This window comes from Peromyscus eremicus, unplaced genomic scaffold, assembly GCF_949786415.1.
Source record: "Peromyscus eremicus unplaced genomic scaffold, PerEre_H2_v1 PerEre#2#unplaced_110, whole genome shotgun sequence".
NCBI classification, from domain to species: Eukaryota; Metazoa; Chordata; class Mammalia; order Rodentia; family Cricetidae; genus Peromyscus; species Peromyscus eremicus.
In genome coordinates this window covers 461,810-476,613 of record NW_026734349.1, presented here as the reverse complement: position 1 = coordinate 476,613, position 14,804 = coordinate 461,810, and the positions used below count along the sequence as shown (strand labels likewise).

Sequence of the window (14,804 nt, the reverse complement as noted above, 5' to 3'; positions counted from 1 at the left end):
TTTGGTTAGGGGTGAGAGCTACACTTATTTGTAGTAAGTGGAATTCACTTAGGAATTGTACTGATTTAGTCAAGTAGTAGTACTGCATTCTCCTCTAGGACGCATGACCTCACTAGCCCCAGCTAATTTCCTAGCTTTCAAGGACCAGGCATGATTTCCCTGCTGTTGAGTGGTCCTAAGTCTAATTAGAGAGCTGTTGGTGGGGTTTCAGCAGCAGTGGTGGAACGTTTGTGTTGGAGAGTTCCAAGGACGAATTTTTAGACAATAACAGATTCTTGAACTGAGCCATGAGTATGGTTGGAAATTGAAAGTGAACAGGAAGGGAAGTACACATTTCTGTTCACAGAAGTCCAGTGGCTTCCACAAGATGAGATGTGGTCTGAAGGATGGTGTGACTACAAGCAACTTCCAGGAAATCAAGCGCAGGGATGCTATGACTACAAGCGACTTCCATGAAAACAAGCGCCTCCTTGTTGCCATCCCAGTGATGGCAACCATCGATTAATTAAGGTGCCGAAGAGACCACCTCTTGGAGACAAGAGATCATTTCTGCTAGCCAGACCCGATGAAGGAGGCTACCGTAGATACTACTGTCACGTGGATTACCAAAAAAGTGATGAGGGCCGCTGTTTTTCTCAGAAACCAAGAAGTGTTCCACCCTACAAAAGAGGCCCTTATGGCTCCCCATGGTCAAGAGATGAGTATGCCACAAGCCGACAGCCTCAGTACAGAGTCATGAGAAACGGCTTTAGAAGAAGACGTTTGTATTCTTCCCATTATTCAAGACAACGATCTCCCCATAAATGGGGCGCTCCTTTTTTGAGAGAATCACGTGTGGGCGGGAATGACTCCCTACCCAGCAGATTTGGCTCCAGTCTCAGCAGTAGAAGCAGAATGCGCTCCTTCCATCAGTCTCGACATCGATGTAAAGAGAGAGCCATCCAGTTTTTGAAAACATCAAGAGATACTGTGCCTTCAGGTTCTTCATCCAACGTGTTAAAACGCCCCAGCCGGCTGACTGAGAAGGAACTGGCTGATGCTGCAAGCTAGTGGGCTAATGAAAATCCCAAGAAGTCAGAAGAAAACAACTTGGCTGAAATGTCCGAGTTTGAGACGGGATCCAAGGCACCGTTATGTATCAACCAGACAGAAGAACCCGAGTCAAACACAGGAGCTGGCCCAGAATGGTGTGAAGACAGGCAGCTTAGCAGTCGCTCAAAAGCGATTGCATCAAAAATCACGGAGATTGAGGTTTACCGACAAGTCGGTGAAACTTTCGGGATGGCGGTGCAAAGGCTGGTTGAAAAGGATCGTTCATTAGAAAAATCTATACAGTTTGCAATGAAGAAGAGATTGCATGAAATAGGTGAGCAACATGTTGAAGAACTCAAGCATTTCATTGTGGAGTATGATAATTCTACTCCATATTTTGGAAGCCCTTTTGAGAAGAATTAGGGCTCAGTTCAAACAAATTTTTAAAGCTTCTAGATTTTTCCCTTTGGACTTTTTAAATCCTTACTATTTTGTGATGAAGAGAAATAGTTTATGATAACTGACCACATTGCTAGTATCAAATAAACATCTACAATAGTTTTCAAAGTCTCTTAATTAGAATGTTTTCCCTATGTGTAGAATCGTCTAATCCATCTTCATACATCTCCTCTCTTCCAAATATAATGTTCAATTAATTTTTTAATGTTTGAAAAGGCAGTTCTGGAGAGCAGCTCTCTTTACTTAACTCATGATCAATGGTCTTCCATGGTGTGCTGGTCTCCGGGGTATAATTTGTAGTTAGAGATCATTCCAGGTTGCATCATAAGCATTGTTAGCATTTTGAGTTGAGTTTCACTTGTTGCCTGCTTTTTTTCTGCTTTGCAACTTTCAGTGATGTCAAAATATGCTGTCTTAAGGAAGTAGAACTTAGCTGTCTTGCAATATTTGCTTTGAGAATAATTCATCTTTTGTATAGGAAAGAAGCACTTAAAAAATCTCTAAAGGACACATTAAAACAAAACCTTCTTCTCAAGTCATTGAACTTAGTTTGTCTCTTCTATGAAGTGAGGCTCCTAACTGCTCTCTCTGAACAACATTATAGATAAGACTGATAGGAAGGGGTAACTTGAGACAAAGATGCATTTTAATTTGAAATTTCTCAGAAACTCTTCTGGTAGTGATAAAAAATTAGACTATACAACAACCTGGAGTTTTGTTTTAGGCCTGTTCTTTATTAAAGAGGGACCTGACAAGGACCTCATGATTGGGATAAAATGATAGATTTCTTGGTTAGTTTCTGTGATCTTAGTTCTGTAGACTTAGAGAATCTCCCTCTTCACATGTGTTATCATAGAAACAAGGCAGAATAAGGCATCACACCACAGGGAATGTGCTCTAAAAAGGCAGTTCATGAGCTAGGAAACAAGGAGGGCCCTTAGAGGGACACATGGATCACCTTGGGAAGGAGAAACAGAGGATATCTACATGAGTAAACTGGGGGTGAGGGGGGCAGTGGGGGAAGGGTTTGGGGATTGAGAACGTGGTTAACCTAGGGAACTTGGAGTGGGAGAGTAATGAAAGAGATGTCTGGGTAGAGGGTGTCATTATGGGTCTAGGGAAAAACCTGGTGCTAGGGGAATTTCCAGGAATCCACAAGGATGACCCCAGAATAAACTACTAGCAATAGTGGAGAAGGTGCCTGAACTGGCGTAACCTGTTATCAGATTGATAAATATCCTGTCATCATAGAGCCTTTATCCAGTAACTGATGGAAGCAGGTAAAGAAATCCACAACCAAGAACCAGGCCGAGCTCCAGGAGCCAGTTGAGAGAGGGAATAAGAATGAGGAAGACGGGGTCAGGATCATGATGGGGAAATCTACAGAGACAACTGGACCAAGTTCGTGGAAACTCACGAACTTTAGACCAACAGCTGTGGAGCCCTCATGGGACTATACTACCCTCTGCATGCGGGAGAAACTTGGTGTCTTTGAGGGGCCCCTGGCAGTGTGATCAGGATCTATCCCTGGTGCATGACCTGGATTTCTGGATCCCATTACCTGTGGTGGGACACCTTGCTCACTCTTGACGCATGGTGGAGGAGCTTGGGCCTGACTCAACTAAATGTACCAGGCTTTCCTGTTCCCCCATGAAAGGACTAACCCTTTATGAGGAAGGCATGGGCCATTGGGGGGAAAGGAGGGAGGAATTGGAGGAGCGTTGAGAGGGTGATCTGTAGTTGGTATGTAAATTGAATTAAAAAATTAAAAAATAAAGCCATTTCGTGTACCCAGGATAAGGCTTGGTCCCATTGCCAGAGGATGGGATGAGGAGAACTTGCGAGGAAGCAGGAGAAGGGGAGGGAGGGAGAACTGGGGTTGGTAAGTAAAATGAAAAAAAAAAGTATATAAAAATTAAAATAAAAAAAGAAATGTGGCCGAAGACAGCAAGGCCAGCAGAGGTCCCCTCACCTTATAAGTGAGTCAGTGAACAAGAGAAGAGAAAATTAGGACATTCCACTCACTTCTTGATCCTTCCCAGCATAGCACAAGCCAAAATATACAATTTGGGACTATAAATACATTAAAAATTATGGTTTTAATTACAACCCAATTTTATTATCTCCTTTTTTTGAGTCAAGGTTTTACAGTCTGGACCTAGGTAGACTGGAAACCATTGTGTACACCAGGCTGGCCTCAAAATCACAGAAATCACCCTGCCTCTGCCTCCTGCATGCTGGGATTAAACACATGTGCTACCATCCTCAGTATTCTGTTCGTTATGGCCAAGATGTAAGAGTTATGATGCATACTTATAGGCCTATTTTTTTCCTTTGGGCCCTCAGCTCACAATTTTAGAAATGACATGGAGACATACTATTAATTATGAAAAGCTCAGCCTATAGCTTATGCTTGTCCCACTAGCTCCCATAACTTAACCCACTTATATCAATCTATGTTTTGCCTCATGACTTTTTACCTCTTTTCCATCTTGCAACTCCTGTTTCCTGTCCATGTGCCCTGGTGTCTATCACATGCCTAGATTCATCTCTCTTCCTCACTTTCTGCATGGAAGTCCTGTCCAAACTCTTTCCACCTAGCTATTGGCCATTCAGCTCTTTATTAAAGATATCAGAAGGTGCCTTGACAAAGACACATCTTCACAGTGTACAAAACAATTATTCCATAGTACATACTTAATTATTTTTTGCCAAGCTGGTCTTTGTGGTACTTTGAGGTCACAGCTGGTTAGGTGTATTTGTTGTTTCCTTCCCTTGGCTGCTTGAACAGCACCCAGTACTATGAAAACTAGTCCTCAGGGTGCAGACTTTCAGGTCAGTTCCAGCTTGGATCCTTCCAATCCTGTGTCTGAAGCACATGGTATTTTCAGCAAGAGAGACTTACCTCCAACTTCTGTGAGATGGTCAAGGGCAATGTCAATACCCCATATTGTTTTGGGATTCTCAAACTCCCCTTACCAACAACTCAAAAGGGAGTTTTTCATCCCTGTTACTAGAGATTTTGCTAGACAGTCTATGGCTTTTGTAGAAACATTGACATCTGAGGTGGGGGAATTGTCATTTAAAGTACAGATACACACACACACACACACACACACACACACACACACACACAAGTAATTTTAGATAAATAATCATTGTCTTATTTAGGGTTTCTGTTGCTCTGATGAAGAACCATGACTCAAAAATGAGTTGAGGAGGAAAGGGTTTATTTGGCTTACATTCCATATCACTGTTCATCAGTCAGGACAGGAACCTGGAGGAAGGAGCTGATGCCAAGGCCATGAAGGAATACCTCTTACTAGCTTGCTCCCCATGGCTTACTCACCCTGCTTTCGTATAGAACCCAGAACCACCAGACCAGAGATTGTACCCCCCACAGTTTGCTGGGCCATACCCATCATTCACTAACTAAGAAAATGCCCTACAGGCTTGCCCAATCTTTTGGAGGCATTTTCTCAGTTGAGTCTCCCTCCATTCAGATGATGCTAGTTTGTGTAAAGTTGACACAAAACTAGCCAGCACAATTGCTGTGGGTTTTTTCAAGCAACCTTACTGTTATTTCCACCTCTTCCCCTCCATCCCCATTTGTATTGACTACCTTCTCTCCACTCCAATTAAAATCTCCCCTGTTTTCACTATTTCCCCTCACATCATTTGTATATAGTTATTCTTCATTCTAGGGCTTTTTCCCATGCCCTCCCCTCTGTGCTACCACTTGACTTTCATAGTTTCTGAATTTACTTAGGTTTAATATTCACATCTGAAGATTTGGAGTTAGGAATCACAGAAGAATGGGAACATGTGCCATTTGACTTTCTGTGTCTGGGTTAATTCACTTAATACAATATTTTCTAGTTCCATCCCTTTGCCTCTAGATTTCATTTTCTTTACAGATAAATAGTATTCCTAAGTGTATATGTACTGCATTCTCATTACCTCTTCTTTAGTTGAAAGCTATTTAGGTTATTTTTCTTTCCTAGTCTATGTGAATAGAGTGGTAATGAACAAGACTGAGCAAGTATCTGGGGTAGGATGTCAAGAACTTTGGACACATGCCAAAGAACTTCATAGCTTGCTTATAAGGTATGAGTTTTCCTGCATATATATGCACACTACATGTATGTCATGCCCACAGAGATCAGAAGAGGTGTCAGTTCTTCTGGAACTGGAGATAAAGAATGTTGTGAGCCTCTAAGTAGGTTATGGGAATTGAAGCTTGGTCCTCTGCAAGAGAAAAATGCTGTTAACCACTGAGACATGAACCATTTCTTTCTCTTTTTTCATTTTTCTTTATTAAGAAATTGTCTACTCACTCTACATACCACCCACAGATCCCACCTCCTTCCTTCTCCAACCCCCAGCCCTCTTTTCCAAGCCACCCGACATCCCTACCTCTCCCAAATCAAGGTCTCCCATATAGAGTCAGTGGAGCCCAGCACACTAAGCCCGAGCAAGTCCAAGCCCCTTCCCACTGCACCAAGGCTGCACAAGGCATCACACCACAGGCACCAGATTCCCAAAAGCCTGCCCAAATTTTTTTATGAGGCTACAGTTACCCTGATATCGAAAACATACAAAGATGCAACAAAGTAAGAAGATTACAGACCAATCTCCCTCATGAACATTGATGCAAAAATACTCAATGGAATACTGGCCAACTGAATTCAGGAACACATCAAAAAATTTATCCACCATGACCAAGTAGGCTTCATCCCAGGGATGCAAGGATGGTTGAACATATGAAAGTCTGTCAATGTAATACACCACATAAACAAACTGAAAGAAAACAACCGCATGATCATCTCATTAAATGCTGAGAAAGCCTTTGACAAAATCCAACACCCCTTTTTGATAAAAGTTTTAGAGAGTTCAGCAATACAAGGAACATACCTAAACATAATAAAGGCAATTTACAGCAAGCCAGACGCTTGATGGAGAGAAACTCAAGAGAACTTCAAGTACTATATTGAATAAATATGGAGAGAGTAAACAGCATTGTCTTGTTACTGCTTTTAGTAGAATCTCTTTGAACTTTTTGATGTTGGCTGTTTTCTTGCTGTAAATTATAAATTTACAGTAAATGTAGTATGTTCAACCATCCTTGCATGTCTTGGATGAAGCCTACTTGATTATGGTGGATACTTTTTTTTTAATGTGTTCTTGGATTTGGTTTGCCAATATTTTATTGAGTATTTTTGCATCAATGTTAATGAGGGAGATTGGTCTGTAAATCTCTTTTTTTGTTGAATGTTTGTTTGGCTTGGGAATCAGAGTAACTGTAGCCTCATAAAAGGAGTTTGGTAATGTCCCTTCTGTTTCTATTGTGTGGAATAATTTGCAGAGTGTTGGTATTAACTCTTCTTTAAAAATCTGGTAGAATTCTGTGTTGAAACCATCTTGTCCTGGGATTTTTTTGGTTGGGAGACTTTTAATGTCTGTTTCTATTTCCTTAGGGGTTATTGGTCTATTCAAATTATTTATCTGGTCTTGATTTCAATTTAGTATGTGGTACCTGTCTAGAAAAATTGTCTGTTTCCAATTTTGAAGAGTACAGGTGTTAGAAGTATGACCTGATGATTCTCTGGATTTCCTCGTTGTCTGTTGTTATGTCTCCCTTTTCATTTCTGATTTTGTTAATTTGGATTCAGTCTCTCTCTCTGCCTTTTGGTTAGTTTGGATAAGGGCTTGTCTATCTTATTTATTTTCCCAAAGAACCAACTCTTTGTTTCATTGATTCTTTGGTTTGTTCTCTTTGTTTGTATTTCATTGACTCCAACTCTCAATTTGATTATTTCCTGGCATCTCTTCCTCCTGGGTGAGTTTGTTTCTTTTTGTTCTAGAGCTTATAGGTGTGCTATTTAGTCACTAGTGTGAGATTTCTCCAATTTCTTTATGTGGGCATCTAGTGCTATGAATTTTCCTCTTAGCACTGCTTTCATAGTGTCCCATAAGTTTGAGTATGTAGTACATTCATTTTCATTGAATTGTAGGAAGTCTTTAATTTCTTTCTTCATTTCTTTCTTTACCCATTGGTGATTCAGTTGAGCGTTATTCAGTTCCCATGAGATTGTAGGCCTTCTGTAATTTTTGTTGTTGTTGAAATCTAACATTAAACCATGGTGGTCTGATAGACTACAGGATGTTATTCTAACTTTTTTTTATCTATTGAGATTTGCTTTGTGACTGAGTATGTGGTTGATTTTAGAGAAAGTTCCATGGGGTGCTACAGATAAGGTATATTCTTTATTGTTATGGTGGGATATTCTGTGGATATCTATTAGTTCCATTTGAGTCATAACATCTGTTAGAGCCCTTATTTCTCTGTTAAGTTTCAATCTGGCAGATCTGTCCAGTATTGAGAGTGGGATGTTGAAGTCTCCTACTACTAATGTGTGGAGTTTGATGTGTGATTTAAGCTTTATTAATGTTTCTTGTACATATGTTGTTGCCCTTGTATTTGGGGCATAAATATTCAGATTTGAGACTTCATCTTTGTGGATCTTTCTTGTAATGAGTATGTAATGGCCTTCCCAATCTCTTTTGATTGATTTTAGTTTGAAGTCTATGTTGTTAAAATTTAGGATAGCCACACCAGCTTGGTTCTTAAGTCCATTTGATTGGAAATTCTTTTCCCAGCCTTTTACTCTGAGGTAGTGTGTTTCTTTGCAGTTGAGGTGTGTTTCTTGTATGCAGCAGAAGGATGGATCCTGTTTTCATATCCATTCTGTTAGCCTGTGTCTTTTTATGGGCAAATTGAGTCCATTGATAGTAAGAGATATTAATGACCAGTGGTTGTTAATTCCTGTTATTTTTTTGTTGGTGGTGTTTTTGTGTATGCATTTTCCTTCTTTGAGATTTGCTGCTATTTATTGCCTTTTTCTTTTTGTGGGAGCAGCTAACTTCCTTGGGTTGGAGTTTTTCTTCTAGTACTTTCTATAGGGCTGGATTTGTGGATAGGTATTGTTTAATCTGGTTTTATTATGGAATACTTTGCTTTTCTGTCTATGGTCATTCAAAACTTTACTGGGTATAGTATTCTGGCTGGCATCTGTGATCCCTTAGTGTTTGCAAAAGGTCTGTCTAGGACCTTCTTGCTTTCAGAATCTCCTTTGAGAGCTGGGTGTAATTCTGATAGCTCTTCCTTCATATGTTACTTGAACTTTTTCCTTTGCAGCTTGTAGATGTAACCATCGAGTTAAATAAGAAACACAGAGTCAATTGCAGAGTTAAAAGCCCAAGAGGTCAGAGCAATAGCTAAGAGCTAAAAACCTTAACCTTCACTGCCGCTGCTGTCCTCCTTAGTGAGTGCCCTACTTCCTGTGTATCTGTCTTTATATACTTTTTTCTGTTCTGCCTTCTCATTGGTTGTAAACACAACCACATGACCTCTTTGTGACTGCCCATCTATACAGGTCTCCAGGTCTTCTATGGTTTGTATTGAGATTAGTGGTGAGTGTCTCCATGCTGGCTGTATCCTTGAACACACAGAGATCTACCTAGCTCTGCCTCCCAAGTGCTGGGATTAAAGGCATGCACCACCACCACCAGGCTTCTGCTATGGCTTGCTATTAGCTCTGACCCCCAGGCAAATTTACTTATTAACATAGAAATAAAATCACATTTCAGTACAAATAAAATATCACCATATTTCCCCTTTTCTATTTTAATAAAACAGATATAATAATATAAGAAAACTATATACAAAAGTATAATAACTATATACCATATATACAAGCAATAGATATCTAAAAAATGTCTAGTGCATTTTTATTTGACAAATTCAGAGAAAATAATTCCATTATCTATCTTATTTTGGTAAGTGCAAAATGTACCTAATTCACTTTCTATCCTAACTAATCTTCAGTTATAACTAACTAAACTTCAACTCTCTCCAAGACCTAAGAAGGAAATAATATTAGCTAACAAAAATAAAAACAGGAAGTGCATGCAAGCAACTTCCAAAACATGTGAGTTGACAGTAACAGCCAGTTGCCTGGACAGTCACCTGAGGTTTCTCCACAGTGTTGGGACATCATCTTCAGCCTATAGGCTTAGCGTATCTGACAGACTCATTTGTGAACTAGGATGTACACAATGTCAACAGTTCGACCTCACATTTGGTGAGAGCAGTCAACATACCAGAAACACCTGAATTCCAATAGTGTCATGTCATGATTCAAGATTTTAAATTCTGGAGATTGTTGATGTTTTTTTAATTCAGCTGTCCATTCTTCTTGGCTATGTGTGTGTGTGACTTCATCTCAGCATCCCATTCTTCTCCATATCCCTCTATTAAATGCCAGTCTACCACTGAGAGGTGTGATCTTAGTTACTCTTCAAATATAACTGTTTTGTGGGGGGGGGAGGGGAGGGGGCAGGATGTGAGAGAACAAGGGAATCCATGGCGGATTTGTAGAATTAAATTATATTGTAAAATAAAATAAAAAGAATAACTGTTTCAGCTGCTGTTCCACTGCACATCAGAAGCCATCGGCCCACTGCCTGTTCAGTTGTCTTTGGAGAAAAGGGCACTGTACCTTTTCCTGATTGCAAAGGCCACTTCAGGGATGGTGCCATATTATCCTGACTTCAGGAGATGCCTTTTTTTAAAGCCACAACCACACTTGTCTTGGCAAGAATTGGTAGTCCTTTGTTTTGTGTCCTGTCTGTCCATTTTGTCCTATTTGTCAGCAGTTAATTTGAGGATAATTTGTTGTCCAGTGGCTAACTTTTGCCACGATGAAAGTTAACTCCATATGCAGTTTCTTCAATGCCTATATTTTCTCTGAAGTAGATTGGTACTGTCAGGAGCCAATATGTCTCATAGTCATAACAAAAAAGAAAAATTTTCTAAGTTATTAAAACACTTTAAATGCCATATTCTGTAGCTCTCTGATGGGTTTGAAGAGGACCTGTCTATCTAAAATATATCTGCTCAATCTTGAAAACATACCTAATATGACTACAAGTTCTATTGTAATGTCTAACTACTAACTTTCACTTCTTTATATCCTGATAGTTGGTAATAATGACATTCAAAGATCAGCAAATTGCATTACATTGTTAAATGAACAGTATAAGTACAATATCTTGAACAAGATTAGAAATTTACGTATATCATTCTCTAACAATATCAATCTAAATATATATAATTTGTATACAATAAAAAAATTCAATCCAGTGTAAAGTATTTAAAACTAGTAACTGTCTTTTTTTTAAACAAGAACCTTAAACCTATTCTCCTTTGTTTAGCCCTTTTCCTAACCCTTAACAACAACTTGTAACCAACCCTCCTAAACAATGAAAATTATCCCAGACACAAAACTCATTAAAAGACCAAAAATCCACCTGCTCCACACCACCTCTTTGGGAATGTGGGCATTGTATTCTTAAAATTGCTTCCTGCTGGGTGTGGGTGAATGTATCTTTGTTCTGAAAAGAAAAATTTTGGGTTAATTGTCAAATTCTGGGTAAGGTAGCTATTTCCTTTGTTGTCCAGTTTGAACATAATGCCAAAGTCAAGTACTTATCTCAAGTCCTATTTAAGTAGTCTTTGAAAGTGGATCATCTCAGCTAGCCCTCTCAAAACTGCTCTTAGCATTTTGTAGTGCAAAGCTGATCTGTAGATGATGTTTGTCAGCTTAGTGGTATTATTATTGTCCATGTGGAATTGTGGTTGCTGTGGGGCCCCATCTTCTTCCTGGAGACTTCAGTTGATGATAGGCCTGGCTGTGATTTCCTGCAAGAAAACTGATAAGAGACTCGAACACAAAGACATGTATAAGCAGCTAATTGAAGCCTTTTTTCTAGAATTAGTACTCTATATGACCATTAATGTCTTAACAAAGTTTAAAATGTACATATATACATAATATATATAAATTCTGTAAACTTTGATATAAAATTCATACTTTAAGAAAAGTTTAAAAATCAGAATAGAATCAAAGAATTGAGATTAGTAGTAATAGAATAGTTCCTTAATTAATTTGGTTTTTCTCCTGTCCCATAGCAGAAGATGGCTCTTTCTTCTGGCATGATACAGGGAGTTTGCATTTTCCTTTTAACAACCTGCTTGAGTTTAAAGGAGAGAGCCATTCTCCAACTCCAAAGTCAGCTTTAAATTTTAATTGAACTGGGGGTACAGGAAGACCAATAGTGTTAAATTTCTTTAGAGAAGAGCAGAAACAAACATTTAGGAAGACTTATAAAATGTTATAAATGATATACCTATAGACCATTTTACTCTTTTTCTTGGGACAGATGATTTGTCCTTTTTCTTCAGATGTCTCATTTGTCCAGTGTTCTTCAGACTCCTTAGCCTTCATTCTCCTAAAAGACAAAAACAAAAACCTCTCCCCAAGACTAATTTAGGGCAGGTTCCCTTTCGAGATGTTATTGTCTGATTAAGTGAGAAAGTATGTGTTAAAGATGTAAGTTAGTTTAAATTGTATAGTCATGTTGGTTGATGAACTATCACCTCCTCTAAGAAGTCTCCCTTGTTCAAATCAAACCTTTATCAATTTTGATGGTATCCACAGCTTATCTTCTCCTGTAGAAACAAAAGCAAAACCTCATCCCCAACAGAACACATATTCTGGTTTCCATTCTGAGGTCAGCATATCCCTAAAGTATATAGGCTCATTTAATTCTGTAGTTTTTTCTGTTATGCAATGCCTCTCTGCAGCTGTTGTTCCTTTCTCATTAGGACTGAGAAAATTCAAAGTTAATAGAGCATTATGCAGTCTATTTCTGGGGGTTTTTGTTACTCCTTTCTGTTTACTTAGTATATCCTTTAGAGTTCTGTTTGATATTTCTATAACTGCATGGCCTGTAGGATTATGTGGTATACCTGTAATATGCTTTATATTGTAATAAGCAAAAAACTGTTTCATTTTAACATTGACATAGGCTGGAGCATTGTCAGTTTTAATTTGGGCAGGTATACCCATGATGGCCATAACTTCTAGTAAATGAGTGATTACAGAATCAGCTTTTTCAGATCTCAAAGCAGTTGCCCATTGAAATCCTGAATAAGTATCAATGGTATGGTGTACATATTTTAATTTTCCAAATTCTGAAAAGTGAAACACATCCATCTGCCAGATTTCATTCCTCTGAGTACCCTTTGGGTTACATTGTTCTGGAAATGGTGTCTGTTTGTAAAAGGAAAATGTAGGACATTTCCTTATAATTTCCTTGGCTTGTTGCCAGGTAATGGAAAAATCCTTTTTTAAACCTTTACTATTGACATGATGTTTTTATGAAATTCTGAGCACATTTCCAGCACATTTCCTATCAGTAATTTATAAATCTTATCATTGCCTTGTGCTAGAGTGCCTGGCAGACCAGTATGGGATAGGATTTGAGTTATATATAAAGGATGACTCCTTTTCCTGATTCTATCTTGTAATTGAATAAATATTGAAGTTAGTTCTGAAGCACCAGAGATAAATTCTGCAGTCTCAATAGGTAATACCACTCTTTCAGCATACTGAGAGTCAGTAACTATGTTGAGAGGTTTTGAAAAAATCCATTAATACCAACAGAATAGCATACAATTCCGATTTTTGAACTGAATTATAAGGACTTTGAACCACTTTACTTAAATTTTCTGATTTGTAACCTGCCTTTCCTTGCTTGTTGGCATCTGTATAAAATGTATGAATTCCATATATGGGTATTTCCCATACAATTCAAGGCAAAATCCAATCATCTCTCTTTATTTGATTAATTCTATCGCGTTTTGGATATTTGCTATTAATTTCTCCCAAAAAATTACTGCAAGCTCTTTGCCAAGGTTCACTTTCTGTCCATAATTTTTCAATATCCTCCTTAGTTAAAGGTAGGATAATTTCTACTCAGTCTATTCCTGCTAATGGATGAAGTCTCAATTTTCCTTTCCAAATCAGGTCAGAGATTTTTTTCCACATAAGTTTTTAATTATTTATTTGGTTTGTTTGGGAAAAATATCCATTCCAACATAATATCTTCCCTCTGCATTAATATTCCTGTAGGAGAATGCCTAGAGGTTAAAATAACCAAAATGCAATCCAGCTTTGGATCAATACGATATGCATGCCCTTCATGTACTTTCTTTTCTACCAAGGCCAGTTCTTTCTCAGCCTCAGGTGATAATTCTCTTGGACAACTTAAGTCCTTGTCACCTTCTAAGGTTTTGAACAAATTATTCAGTTCATCATTTTTTACCCCAACAATATTTCATAGATGAGAAATGTCTCCAAATAATCTTTGAAAGTCATTAAGAGTCTGTAGTCGATCTCTCCTAATTTGCAACTTTTGGGGTCTAATTTTTTTGTAGACCTATTTTATATCCTAAATAATTAATAGAATCTCCTCTTTGCATATTTTCAGGAGCAATTTGTAATACCCAGTAAGGCGAAATTTTCTTTTCCTCTTCAAACATTCTTTCTAAAGTATCTGCATTTGAGTCAGCTAGTAAAATATTATCCATATAATGATAAATTAGAGATTTAGGAAATTTTTTACATGTCACTTCCAAAGGCTGTTGTATAAAATATTGGCACAGGGTTGGGGTATTCAACATTCCCTGTGGGAGGACTCTCCATTGAAACCTCTTAACTGGTTGAGGATTATTGTAAGTAGGCACCATGAAGGCAAATCTTTCTCTGTCTTTTTCTTGTAAGGGTATTGAAAAAAAAACAGTCTTTTAAATCAATTACTATGAGAGGCCATCCTTTTGGTAACAGAGTAGGCAAAGGAGTTCCAAGTTGTAGAGAGCCCACTGGCTGAATTACTTTGTTAAATGTTCAAAGGTCTGTTACCATTCTCCATTTATCAGATTTCTTTTTAATATTAATTTTAATTATTTTAATATTAATATAATAGTTTAATATTATTATGATAATTATAATAATTAAAAATTATATTAATTATAATACTAATATTATAATTAATATGATAATTTAATTTAATGTAATATAATTAAGAATATTTTAATTCTCCTGTATTTTAATAACAAATACAGGAGAATTCCAAGGGCTGGTTGATTCTTCAATATGCTGAGCATGTAAGTGTTCTTCTACCAGCTCTTCTAAAGCCTGCAGTTTCTCTGTTGTTAAAGGTCATTGATGAACCCATACAGGCTTGTCTGTTAATCATTTTAAAGGTAGAGCTGTTGGTGTCTTTGGAAGCTTTTATCCTGGCACTCAAATTGACTATCTTTTTAAATTGTAAAATAAGGATAAGGAAAGTAATAATGTGCATAATCCCATCAACATTAATCTGCTCATATAGTTGTTCCATTTGCA

General features: G+C 37.9%; 1 pseudogene; it reads left to right on the top strand.

The window, feature by feature from the left end:
- Positions 1–372: 372 nt before the first annotated feature.
- Positions 373–1,455, top strand: LOC131901556 (periphilin-1-like; annotated as a pseudogene).
- The last annotated feature ends 13,349 nt before the right edge of the window (positions 1,456–14,804 follow it).